We start from the raw sequence: 14350 nt of genomic DNA on the forward strand, positions 1-14350 counted from the left end.
ATAAGAGGCTATTAGACCGGACAGTATACATTAACGTTGCATATATAAAGGGATAAATAATCATCATTATGTTAATGATAGGTTTTGGGAAAAAAAATATTTAAAAAAAAACACAATATTTCCGTTTATCCTTTCATCTCCTCTCTTTCATTTTCTGCTTTTCTGTTCTATTAATTTTTCTTCTTTTATAAATAGGTCTATATATTATATATATTTTTTTCTTTTTGCTTGATCGTGGACTGGGGTCGTGGAACTTGAAGGAAGCTTATTATGCCCAAAACACCGCATCTATTTTAATAAATAAATAAATAAATAGACAAAACACTCAGAGTGTTTAGAGCATTTTTGAATATTTAAACATTAATAAATGTATGATTAAAAAGGAATGCGCTGGTCAGCGCATGAAATTGTAGATAATTTACTACCTCTCCCTCCTGCTCTCTCTCCCTTCCTCTTTCACAAATTAATCGTCTGCAGACTCTGCGCTCTAGCTGTGCCCCCTCCCCCGGCTCAGGGGGGGGGGGGCAATTCCCTAGGCAGTAAAATTGGTCGGGTCGCTTCGTGGCGCGGCGCGCAGTCGGGGCTTCCCCATCTATCTAGGACATGAGGAAGCACGTGATTTGCGAACCTCACGATCACCAAACTATACCATGGTCCAAACTATACGTACATACTAACCGTACTATTACTAACTAACTTTTCGACACGCTGCCTGCTGATATGATGCAGTGCGACTGAAGAAATTTATAGATCTGATGTCATGAGCGATGCATCGAATTTCCAGCAAGGTCAAATCAAATTTCTAGTTACAGGTAAAATGTATTTTTGACATGTATGAGTCCTTTACAAGTAGGGAATTCGGTGAAAATGCCCCCAAATGCCACTTTCAGAATTTGTATCTCAATTCTCATGACCATGTATCTGCAAGCTCCGGCCCGCTTCGTGGGCCGGAGCTCCATGGGTTAGTGCAAATTGTTCGACTGTGCACCCATGTAAAACTAAAGTTAGTAGGTTGATCTAGGCATATGAAGCAATTAAATAGAGGAGGAAAAACCTTAACCTACACCATGAGAAACTTTGAAGTTTTATGAATAAAGTGATGTATAATTCAAGGGCATACCTTGCCTCACATATCAGCGCATTGCACTTAAAAAAAAGGATTACACAGTCCAATTCATGGACATGGTATTTTGTTTTAGTTATGTAGGCTAAATCTCCTTTTTTTGTAAAAAAATATGCACATTCTCCCTTTAAGCAGGAATATCTCTGTCAATATTTGACATCATGAGTTGATTTAGGCACCATTCTTTTTCTTATTTCACATTCTTTCTATTTGTTGGGATTCCTTCAAGATATAAAAAAAAAAGTCACTGTCTCCCCATCCCAGAGGGGGGGGGGGGGCACTTACATTGACGAGTGAACACCATGCGCAACCCCAAAAACACGTAAAAAGGATGTCTTTTTCAAGATAGGGCACGTTATATATGTAACATAATAAGGGTGTCAAAACACTAAAATAATGAAAAAAGGGTATCTATTTTCGCTAGGAAGCAACGTGTTTAGGGTCAAATTTGCGATGGTATAAAAAATTAGGACTAAATTGTTTTACAAAGGATGTACTTTTGCCCCAAGAGTCAACACTACGTGTATAGAGTACTATTTGCGCGAGATGTGGGAGGTGGGGCTGTACTAACTAAACCCAACTGTAGGTAAAGGTAAAACTGACGTCTGTGACATAACAATTAGAATGTTGCTGTACTTGTTTAGGGGTTCAATTCAGGGAATCCTTGCCAAGAGTATCGGTTTGTTTCCAATACTTGTTAAGGGTAGGGCTTCATCACACGCCAATACTTGTTAAGGGGTGCATTTTCAGAATATGGAAAATACGTGTTTAAGGTGCTTTTCGAGACCCTATGGTCGCGCATGGTATCCACTCGTCAATGGAAGTGCCCCCTCCCCCCTGGGCTTCCCACTCAAACGAGCCTTTAAAGTTCAATATTTTTTTGACAGAACAAAATCTGCATATTTTCCCCTGTAAATTGGAATATCTCTGTCAATATCAGACAATGAGTTGATTAAAGCACCGTTATTTTTCTTTCACAAGCTTTCCAATGGTATAAAATTTGTTGGGATTCCTTCAAGATTTAAAAAAGTCACCGAACTCTCTACCTTTTGTCAGTCAGCCATCGACGGGCAGGGCAAGGTGCCAAACCAGGTAAGCGCTTTATAAAGCTGTTGGTAAGATACGAATAACCTTAAAGGACAAGTCCACCCCAACAAAAACTTGATTCGAATAAAAAGAGAAAAATTTAACAAGCATAACACTGAAAATTTCATCAAAATCGGATGTAAAATAAGAAAGTTATGACATTTTAAAGTTTCGCTTCATTTCGCAAAAGGGTTATATGCTCATCCCAGTCGGTATGCAAATGAGGGAACTGATGACATCACTCACTCACTATTTCTTTTGTATTTTATTATATGAATTATAAAATATTTTGATTTTCTCGTCATTGTCATGTGAAATGAAGTTTCATTCCTCCCTAAATACGTGGAATTCCATTATTTTAACATTTTGTGGTTCAGGCAAGGAGGTCCTAATCGTCAAATTCATAAAAATTGAAATATTGTATAATTCAAACAATAAAAAACAAAAGAAATAGTGAGTGAGTGACATCATCGACTCTCTAATTTGGATGTAACTGGCTCGTTCATATAACCATTTTGTTAAAAATAAGCGAAACTTTGAAATGTCATAACTTTTTTATTTTACATCCGATTTTGATGAAATTTTCAGCATTGTGCTTGTCTGATTTTTCTCTATTGATTCAAATCAACATTTTGTTGGGGTGGACATGACCTTTAAGCACGACTGGTGAACCAATTTCTTGTGGTAAATGCCCGGGGGCCACTTACATTGACGAGTGGATGCCATGCGCGAACAAAAAAACCCGTAAAAAGGATATGCCTTTTCAAGGGGGCATGTGGATTATTGGAAAGACAATTCTACAGAATCACGTAATTTGAACTAGGTCGAATAAACGTATTTATTATATATTTGAATCATGATTGTATGCCGTCATTTGTCAGCCTATATACTTCCGTTATCATGCCATACTGCGCGCTGCCAGTGGTAGGTTTATTCTTCGCTTTCCCTTCACACTGTAACTGTGCAAGTGTATTGAAAATTGATGTTGTATATCCTTTGCGATTGATTTCACATTGACCCATATAATTCTTGGGTGGGTCAAACTGCGTACTCCGATGCTCATGTAAATTATTACATGTTACCTATGTGCCACACCAAAGTCAAAAATAGGGGGCTCTGAAACAAAATGTTGGTCTTAAAATGATGGTTGCCGAAATTACTCTAGTCAAGGATCAATGATGCTAAAAATGCTATGCTCTGGAACTGACAGGGTCTCCGGAACTAATACAGGCGGCAAGAGGCCCATGCATTTGACTGTGTAGCGGCGGTGTAAAGCACACTTCCATCATGCTAACATCAATTTTTTTTTATCAGGATAGCTAAGCGCTAGGATTGGAGCGCGGCACTGGAGGGTCTCCGGAACAGAAAAAATAGGAATTTTTATGGCTTTCTAAATTGGTGATACTCTTGAACAAAAAATTAGGTTCAAAATGGGGGTAGCGACTGCGGCACATATGTATCAGACATTTAAACTTAGTACCCCCCCTTTCCCCATAGGCCATCGGTGAGACAGTTGAAATCCATCTGTTTGGAGGAGTTTTTAAACTATTTTTACTTTTAAAAATATCTTCTACACAGCCATCCTGCATGTGGTGTTAGGGACTACTGTGCCATATGCCCAATGTATTTCCCCCCCCCCCCCCGACTCAGTCTGAATATGTTTGTCCCGGGGGCTAGGCCTTTGGTAGTCCAGATTAGACTTTGATGTATGCAAGCTAACTCCCACTCCCTAACCTAGGGCCAACCCACTCATGTCCCATCTTCTATAGTCCAGGTCCTACTCTAATCTGGTATAGAAATCAATAGACCCAAATAGTCCTTTCAAGTATGTGCTAAAACTTGACCCAAACTTTGAAGGATAATGTACACAATGAGCTATTCAATGATATTGTGTGAATGTTTTCAGAGCAAGAGAAAGGCCAAACACCTGTACATAATCCTATTTGAATAATCTTATTTTCCTTCTCATTCTTCTTTAAAAAGACAGTAACCAACTAAGCCCCCAAGCTCTTGAAAGAGCAGATAGCATGAAGACAAATATTTGGATGTAATGTAATTACAAGCAAGAACGCTGTGTATGAATGAAGATTGGTGAGGCCTTGTTTATCATTTAAGCAAATCAAACTTGTTTATGTTTACAACATGGGAACAATTTAACGATTGGTTATTGATTACTGTTCTCCCTACAGCAGTTGATTATAAGTGATAATAATTATGGTAGCTGGATTTATTGAAAGGTCAAGTCCGCCCTAGCAAAATGTTGATTTGAATAAATAGAGAAAAATCAAACTAGCATAACGCTGAAAATTTCATCAAAATCGGATGTAAAATAAGAAAGTTATGGCATTTTAAAGTTTTGCTTATTATTTCACAAATCAGTGATATGCACAACTCAGTGACATGCAAATGAGTCAGTCGATGATGTCTATCAATCACTATTTCTTTTGTTTTTTATTGTTTGAATTATACAACGTTTCATTTTTTACAGATTTGACCATAGGGACCGACTTGACTGAACCATATAGTATTAAACAATGCTTATTCCACATGTTCAGGGAGGAATTAGTCACTGTTTCACTTGACAATGAGGAGAAATTAGAATATTTCATATTTCATATAATAAAATACAAAAGAAATAGTGAGTGGATGACGTCATCAGTCTCCTCATTTGCATACTGACCAGGGTGTGCATATATTATAACTGTTTTGTGAAATTAAGCGAAACTTTAAAAAGTCATAACTTTCACATTTTACATCCGATTTTGATGAAATTTTCAGTGTTATGCTTGCTGGATATTTTTCTCTTTTTATTCAAATCAATTTTTTGTTGGGTGGACTTGTCCTTTAACACTTTTTGCTTGAGGGTGCAAAGTGCTGCTATCATTACCCTGGCTTTAGCTGTGCTGCCATATAGGCGCTGAAGCATTATTTCAAGGAATTTCTTCCTACCAGTACCCATTCACCTCACCTGGGTTGAGTGCAGCACAATGTGAGTAAATTTCTTGCTGAAGGAAAGCACGCCATGGCTGGGAATCGAACCTACGTCCCTCATATTGAAAGACGAGAGTCTTAACCACTAGACCACGACGCCCCCACAATGTTGCATTCCGATTTATCTTGCCACTTTTGTAAAGTAATATTGGGTTTTCATTAAGCCTGATTTAATATTTACCAGGAATAAGAAGACAATATTATTTTGATTCAACATTGCCAACACAGTTTGCATTTTTATATATTGAGTCCTGTATTTGTGAAAAATAGGCTAAAATTGAAAATACCCTCACTCTCTGTGACATGCTTCTTTTTACATCTCATTTCAATACATATTTTAGACACCGTTCTCACTACCTTCCTAAAACTAGTTTACTGGAAACTAGTTTAACGTGTAATGAGAATGGTCGAAGCGATCTTTTAAACCGGTTTAGAAAACCACCTGGCGATTTAGTTTTGAAGATTGCTTTGCCTAGTTAAACTGGTTTTTGCGTAAGCGAGAACACAACCGTTCTTCGGGAAGCGATCTTCGCACCATGGCCTGTGGAGAATGCCTATACGCTGTGGTTTCAAATTTCGCGTGAAACTGAGAACGTACCCATAGCAACAAGATCGCTTTCTGTGAAGTGGTTTCGATAAACCACTTTTGGGTGATCAAATAGGAACGCTAACAAAGCGATCTTTCAAACTGTTTTCCTGAATCGGTCTCCAGTAAACTAAATTTTAGGTTTGTAATAAGAATGGTGTCTTAGTGTTCTGCTTGTTCCATTTTCTCTAAATTGATTCTACTTAACCTTTTTTTTTTGGGGGGGGGGCAGTCAGTCCGCAGCCCGTCCGAAAGTGCTCTATTTTATTCAGCGGTATGCATAGCCGTCCGTGGTTATGCATACGTAATGAGCTGTGAAGACGAACTTTCCGATCGGTGTTTTTTGCTCTTAGAATCGTTTATTCCTCACATAATTGGTCTTATTTTATAGATAAAACTTTGAAATTTCTGATCAGCTAAATAAAATGCACATTTAATGTATTTTGAAGACCGATATTTAGCTTAGAAAAAATGATTTTTTTTCAAGAAATATATGTGAATAAACAGAGCGCATTTTTGCATCGAAATCACACTTGCGTCAAATTGATATTATAATCAATATAAAGCGTAGACATTCTTCTTTACGACTGAAAAAGAATTATGAAATTTCATGATGTAGCAAAGTCAGGAACCACAAAAAACCACGGCAACGTCCATCACGAAATGATTGGAATTGCAGTAGAATTGCCGACGCGTTCTGATTGGTCAACAGCGGCGCACAGACTTACAACATTTCATTAAGCTTAAAAAACCCGGAAGTTGTACGGAAGAGATCGATGGCGAATTGCGTAAGCGCTTTGTTTTGACGTGTGCAAGGACCCTGGTTCGAACCCGCCAGACTGTTTTTTTTTTTTTTTTTTTTTTTTTGGGGGGGGGGGGAGGGGGGGGGGGGGTTGATGGGGATATGTTTATGCTATTTCTTTAAATCATATTCCTTCATCGTTCCTACCCAGCTTTATTCTCTTTTTACTTTCATATGAAGTTCTATTTAGGCCTGTATTTATTAAATCATGGAGCTATTAATAGCTCTATGATTAATTCTTACTTCTTCTTAATCACTGCTTTTGATTTTCAAGTTCTTGATTACACTTATTTGGGCAGGGGTGGGAAGGGAAGTGAGTTAAAGGTCAAGTGCACATCAACAAAAAAGTATATGAATAAATTCAGAAATTTCCCTGTTTTAACACAAAACAGTTATATACACAAAACAATGGTATGCAAACAGAGTTGATTATGTCACTCACATCAAATTACTTTTTAAATTTTTGTTGCATTTTTATTATATAAAGTTTAGCAAATTTGATGTAAAAAATCTTTCTCGAATCACAATAGGTTACATTTATGGAAACTACGAATGTTAATGGAGGAATTAAAATCCCTCTCAAAATTTGTTAATGAAAATTAAAATAAAATATACATGTCATGTACATGTATCAAACAAAAAAATACACAAGAAATTAGAGTGCGTGTGACATAATCGGTTCTGTAATTTGCACATTGACCAAGATGAGCATATAATTGTTTTATAAAATTAGGCAAATTTCTCAATGTCAAAATAGTAATTTTTTGAATTTTGAATCATAGTTTTTATGAAATTCTCTGCAATACTTTATTTTTCTTTAAATTCAAATTAAATTTTTGGTGGGGTGGACTTCTCCTTTACTCTTTGCTTGGAATAGGGAATGCACATTAATATTTATCCACGAACAAAATTGTCTAAACATATGCAAATCAGTAATTGGACACATGCTCACTTTCCTTTCATCCAGGCCACTCCCTCACATCCACCAGGTTTACAGTCTTATAACAAAAATTATGAATTAATTATAATACCATCACACCATAGCTCTATGATCACACAACATTCATACAGTGCTTCACAACAAATAATTCACTTCTGTTCATATATGCAATAATTACTGTGGAAAACAAAAACAAGGCGTAACCACATTCAAATACCGTTTAAAAGGACAAATATATTATACCTTTCGAAAAAAAAAAATTGTGAACATACATGGCACTTAACCTTCAGCACATTAGATAACATATAACAGAGTTGCTTGAGAACAAAATATAATTATGGGGCATTGCAAGAAACTTATGTTCAATTGCAAATCAACTACATGTTTGTGTTTAATCAAAGGACTTACCCTTAATTTTGGAATGTGTGATTGAGTAGAAAGTTTCTTGCAATGCATTAAACATGTTCTTTGGTTTTGAAATGTGAATTTTTATTTTTGTCAAGCTGTATTCCTGTCCAAGTCAATATTCTTAGTCCTCCCCAAAACTGTGCTCTAATTTTTTTGTTTCCAATATCGATAAAGATCAATTTTCTGTTGTATCATTATTAGTCCAAAATTTGCAAACGAAAAAAGGGCTTTGTCCAAATCATGGTCTGACCATTATAGTACATGATGGAATCTCCCAGAATGAAGTAGCAAGCAGAGACCAGAGTCAGCAAGTATGCAGATCTGTGTGTAGAAGAGACAAAAAGAGAGAAATAGTCTAAATTATTCAAAGTATGAATTATGTTACATGTAAGTCAATTAAGAATAAGAGACTAACTAAGTACTGTCTGTGACAGCCACAATTTTTTTATTTGAACAAAATGGTTTATAAATACTGAGTACGGTAGTACCAGACTTTTTACTTTGACTTTAAACTGTTTATAGTCTCTAGAGTAGACTGAGCTAATCATCATTTAATTCTTAACCGCAGCCTGGGGTCTGGGGCAAAAATCATCATGGGGCTCAACTTCGACTAATTAAGAAAAAAGGTTAACAATATTCAACATAAATCAAGAAATATCTCAATCTATAAAAACTTGATGGAATTCGGAAACCTAATAATCATTTGAATAAAACTTTAGAAGGGATCTACTTATTAAGCTTCGTTTATATTAAGTCTTAATTAAAAAAAAAAACAAGTCCACCGTCCACAGTCACAAATATAATGCGAGCCATCTGCCATCATTACAGAAGTTTCAACGTATGGGACCAAAGGCGAAATTCTACCAACCCGCGACGAACGTAATTTTGGCATTATTTCGCGCCATCGTGGAGTGAACGAGAAGGTTACTTCCGGGTAAAACGTAAATTTCTTGATTTTTAGGGTATCATTTTCTCTAAAATAAAAATATAAGGTGAGTTTGCGTCAAGTTGGTTCTGACATATTTTGAACAGTGACTTTTCTTCTTTCTAAAAAACCCCGATCGAAACAATTTGGTTATGTAGCAAAGTCAGGAACCAAAAGTGAAATTCCGACTACAAAATCGCAGTTAAAATATTACTAAAATAAGCATCAATTAAAGAGGTAAAAATGGTAGGTTGAAAATGTCGAAATATGGAAAATTATATACCAAAATTTAGATGAAGGTTTTGAGAATAACTTACCACAATTCGTTTCGACGTAAACTGAAGTTAGCGACCAGTACAGAGCTATAACTTCAGCCCCTCCAATTCAGTGGGAAAATCAAGCCAAATTGATCGCACGTTTTCCTTCGGAGACCGCTAGAGGGCCGCTGAATAAATCTCCGTGAATATGCTCATTATCGCGCGAGCTGCGGTCTGACTGGGGGGGTGGAGTGGACTTGACCTTTATACTAAAATCATTAGATTGTTTTGTCTTTGACCATGCTTTAGTTTAATCAAATTTAAAATATAAAAGATTTTGCAGTATTCATTTGCAATAATGTGCACCGGAGCTGCGCTTAGATCACAGCAAATTTTATGGGAAAAGTGACCCTTTTGACTGCCTTGACATGGTTCTGATGAAAAAGCTGTAATCTTGTACATGTTTTAATTACTAAAGCAAACAATGGTAAATAAGCTAGATTGGCTTGTAATCCAAACAACAAACATTGATTGCTTTTAAGGTTGAACCAACTAACATGTGTTGACGATTTGTACTTGTTCTCTTGCTGACAATTGTATTTTTTGACTGGCATTTCATTGCTGGGCTATTAAAAACTAGTGTCTCAAAATGTGAGAAAAAAAAATCAGGACAGTTCAGAAAGAGTTTAGATTTTAGAGTTATGATATTGCGACCTTCTTTCTCCTAGAAAGAGTTCTCTAAAAATACAGGGACTTTTTCGGATAATGTGAGGTTACCAGAATTGCCATATTTCTAAAATATAACTTTTTCTTTTTTGAGCTGCCCATTAATTGCCTAAGATTATTTAATAAAAGTTCAAGCACACTGCTCGAAATTAAGCAACACCGATTTCTGAATAAATCACAAATTTTCATAAAGATAACAATTTCTTTGATTTCAGTAAAAAGATATTTTCCTTATACAGTAGACAGTACCCTGTAGGGAATATTTTTTTTGGGGGGGGGTTAACAACTGATTTCATCGATGATTAAGGGTAAACTGTTACAGCCTGATGGCATAAAGTTTGGTGCTATTTTGGTTGGAGCTAATAATTGCGATTGATTGCATTGCTTTTCTGTACGATCAATCATAAAATCCGTCTAATCAATTCAATCAGTTGATAAGCATTATATGATGGGGCCATGGTAATTGTTTTCTATATGAATTAAATCAACATCATGCAAAAGATCGAAATTAGATCTTATATTAAAATCAAACTTACAATGACATTTAATCATTGTAATTTATGAATAAAATGTTCACCTTAGGTCTAAAATTGTGAAACCTAACACAAACTTGTTTACAACGAAAGTGTCTTGATTGATAAGTTGATAAGATAAGCCATGAAGCAGCTTTCTACATAGACCCCTCATCATCCCTAAAAGATGAAAAAGAAATCCCAACACTTCACCTGAAATGGTTAATTTCCTGTGTTGAAGATGGTTTAGTTGGGAATACCCCTTTCTTGTTTTCCCTCCATTTTGGAAGCAGGGTAATTAGGCATTTTGGTACACAGCAGGGTCAAGATAGTGTGTGACCTTCAAAGGTGTTGATGACTTGAAGAGGGGAAACCAGCAGATCCAGGATTGACAGATGAGTAGGGGACACTTCCCCTACCCCCCCAAAAAAAAAACATGACAAGCAAAAGTAAGGTTATTTTTGTGTAAAAAACGATAAGCCACACACACAAAATAATAAGGGTTATCACCACTTAAATTTTTTTTCCTTAGGGCCCCCCCCCATCTTTGGTTGGATATATGAGGGTAGCAGGGTGACAGAAGCTTTAGATCATTTGTTTACTTAATAGTTTTTTTTTTAATTGGAAAGGCCTACAATGTTTCTGTAAATTATACATGTGTATCAATCTATTAGGAGATATATCAGTTATTTATTTAACTTCAACTGCATAACAAACTTGCTTGTACATACATTTAAATGTACCTTCTTTTCTTTGTTAATATAACAGGACTAGATGCAGACATCTGATCATGTGCATGGACATCAACCGCATAGCCAGCATGCCAACACTTACAGAGCGCGCAAAGCGCGCTCCCTAGGGGGGAGGGTCAGGGAGGGGGGTGTTTCCCCTTTAGATATCTCATTAAATTTCAGTCAAAAGAAGACTTCTCTTGCGTCTCTAATACCCTTATCACCACAAATTCAATTGACTTGCTAGGGCCGTCTGCACCATCCCGAGTTTTCAAATTAGCGCGCTATTTCTGATCCGGCAAATTATCCCGATCTGAAAAATCTCGAGATAGTTTGCAGTGGAGACGCAATTATCGCGCTAGTTCGTAGGATTAATCTCGAGATTGCAATCCCAAGTCAACTCGGGTTAATTTTCAAAATAGCGCGCTATTTTACGAATTATCCCGCTAATTCGTAGGTGCAGACGCACTCGAGATTGGACTTGGGGTAATTTATTCATGACGTCAGTCCATAATGCAATTCGCGTTCCACTTCCGCCTTGGTCAAAACATAAACACGTGCGAAAGTCAACTTTATACATGCGAATAGATATTATCGCGAATAGCATTCATCAATTGCCTCATCAGCAACGATGGTGTCCCACCAGTGAATGGATTTTGGGAGAGACAAGACCGAAGGGGGAGGCGCTCATCGACGATGGTCATATTAAATAACAACACTGACAGCAGTGTCGTCTTATTCCTTCGCAAAATGTGAGCAAATAGCATTTCTTTCCTCCTTCTCTCCCTCTCTCTCTCTCGCTGTGTCGTTGCCTCCTACTCCGCCATCATATTTAACGAAGAATACATCACTGCTTCACTCGCTGAGCTGAGAGGATTGTTGCATAACACCGGTCGAATTCGGCGAAAGTGCTAGTGAAAGAAGTACATTGCTTGCATATATCGCGGGAAGTTATTCAAAAGCGCGGGCCGTTGAAACTCCAAGATCCGAAAGTGCGCATGCTCGGAATATCGGGCTTGTTGCCTCGCTCGAGCAGGATTGCGATGGTGGAGACGGGGTTTCTTGAATCTCGAGATTAATCGCGAAGTAGGCCGATCGGGCTAAAATCTCGAGATTGAGCAAACTCGGGATGGTGCAGCACCGCCTGCTGTGATAAAAAACAAAACCAGTTTTCAAAAGAAAAGATGGGCGCCCACAAAATGGGAAAAAAGTTGTCTTCAAAATTCCTTCTACCACGCGAAGCGCAAAAGCTTAGACGTTTTATTTTAAAAAATGAGAACAGAAGTGATATAAAATGCCTACCTTTTTCACATCAAATTTGATTGTAAAAAGTTTAGACACTTATAAATTTCTTTAACTCGTAAAACAGCTTAGAAAGCTGGATATGGAGGAAATATTTCTTCCTGCGAATGGCAAGCTCTGAATTTTATACCTTTAACCTGCTCTAATGTTGATATTTCTTAGATAATATGAAGAAAAATTTAGCTCAAAATGTGAAAGGGATGACGAAAGCTAGAAGAGGGACTTTTCCTTTCCCATGCACGCGAAGCACGGAACCTTCTGTGACTTGTTTTAGAAGAAGAAAAATTGTGTAATTTTGCTCATAATATTAAACGCTTCCTTTTGTATGATTAAGAAACTTCAGTGATATTCAAAATTTTAAATCAATGGCGCAGAACCAAAACAGGACCGGAGATGAAGAATAAAGTTTCATCGTAGTACGTTTGCATACAGCAGGGCACAAATTTAATGCTTCCCCCTTTGAGCAGATATTTTGCCAACAAATTGCTTGCTGAAAAGTGGAAGAAATAGCATTTTGGGGACTCGGGGAGTGACGGTATAAAAGTTTACCCGTTATGAACAGAAGAGCCGAAATTTTGTGTCAGTGCAAGTTTTAAAAAGCACTTTTTATACTACCCATGTATACTTTATAATTTCTGGCAAGAATGCAATTCCCATGGCTGGGAGGGGGAAAAACGGAGTAGAAAAAAGTGTTGGAAACAAAAGGGAAAGGCAATTCTAAAATTTTGTATGAAGAGAGAAAAGTACATCTCATTTAGGTTTTTATTCTTTTGACATGTTTGACAAAAAAAACCCAGTAAAGCTATACCCTTCTTCCCTTTTCTCCCTTCGCTTTTCCTTTTTCTCCCTTTTCCCCTTCTTTTTTTTTCTTTTTGGGGGCGTTTGGGGGGGGGGGCAACTGCCCCCACCGCCCCCCTGGCTACGCGCCTGATGGACATATATTTTTAAGAGGTTTTGGTTCTACCCACCCCATGCATGTGCCCGGCCAGTCACCCTCTGTTCATTTCTCTGGTTATGCCCCCATTCACATGTTCAATCCAGCTTGAATGACCCAGAAAACTTAAGATGTAGGGCAAACATTTCTAGCACATTTCAAAGACTCTGGTTAAGCTTCTGAGAAAAGAATAGAAGGCCAAAAGAAAGAAAGAAAAAAAATCTTAATCATCCTTCCCCAGTAAGTTGTTTGCATCACCCATGTGTACTCTCTTAAAACTTGAACTTAATCCTCACCATAAACTTCCTTTCAAATTCAGGATCTAACACAGACTTGTAATCCCCAATTTTCTCCTAACACAATGAAGTGCTAATGGGCGCATTGTGGTCAGATCTTCTCTAACTATTATGGGAGGATACAAAGACCAAGTTCTTGGTTCTTTGCTTTGGGTCTTAAGAACTTCTTGTAAATTGGTTATTTTTACGACCAGTACTTTTGTATATTTCTATTCTTCATGGACATGGAAGAAAATTCAAAGGATAAGTCCATTCTGTTAAGCATTATAATAGGAACAGAATAATTACAATTACACCTATCCGAATACTGTTGTTGTTGGTTAGTTGCATGGCTATCAGTCCAGATTTGACATCACCAACTGTATTGTAAGCCAAGTAAGCTGAAAAAGAAAAAAGAATATTCTTGGACCTTTTGTACAAGAAGCTTAACACCTGCCAAGAACGTCAATCCTTCCCAGGATGCCATTCATGTTAAAACTTGTATGTATAGTACTCTGGCGGATCCAGGGGGGGGGGGGGGTACAGCCGGCCCGTGCCCCCCCCCCCCCCTTTTGAGAGGAACAATCTAAATTTGTAATGTAAAAGTGCAATTAAAACCGAAGCGTTGCCTCCCTTTCGAAAGTGAAGACCTTTATTTAATTTTTTTTTCTTGTCAAATTTTTCATGGACAAATCCATTTTAGGTTTGAACAAATGTAATTGGATGTCATATCATAAAGCTAGCAACACAAC

The 14350-nt window shown here is 37.2% G+C and overlaps 1 long non-coding RNA gene across 1 annotated transcript; it reads left to right on the top strand.

The window, feature by feature from the left end:
• Positions 1-662: 662 nt before the first annotated feature.
• Positions 663-13517, top strand: LOC135157741 (uncharacterized). Its single transcript, XR_010296727.1, has 3 exons — positions 663-812; positions 2105-2215; positions 11125-13517. It is a non-coding gene; the product is annotated as an uncharacterized LOC135157741 (long non-coding RNA).
• Positions 13518-14350: the final 833 nt, after the last annotated feature.

This window comes from Lytechinus pictus, unplaced genomic scaffold (assembly GCF_037042905.1).
Source record: "Lytechinus pictus isolate F3 Inbred unplaced genomic scaffold, Lp3.0 scaffold_19, whole genome shotgun sequence".
Taxonomy (NCBI): Eukaryota; Metazoa; Echinodermata; class Echinoidea; order Temnopleuroida; family Toxopneustidae; genus Lytechinus; species Lytechinus pictus.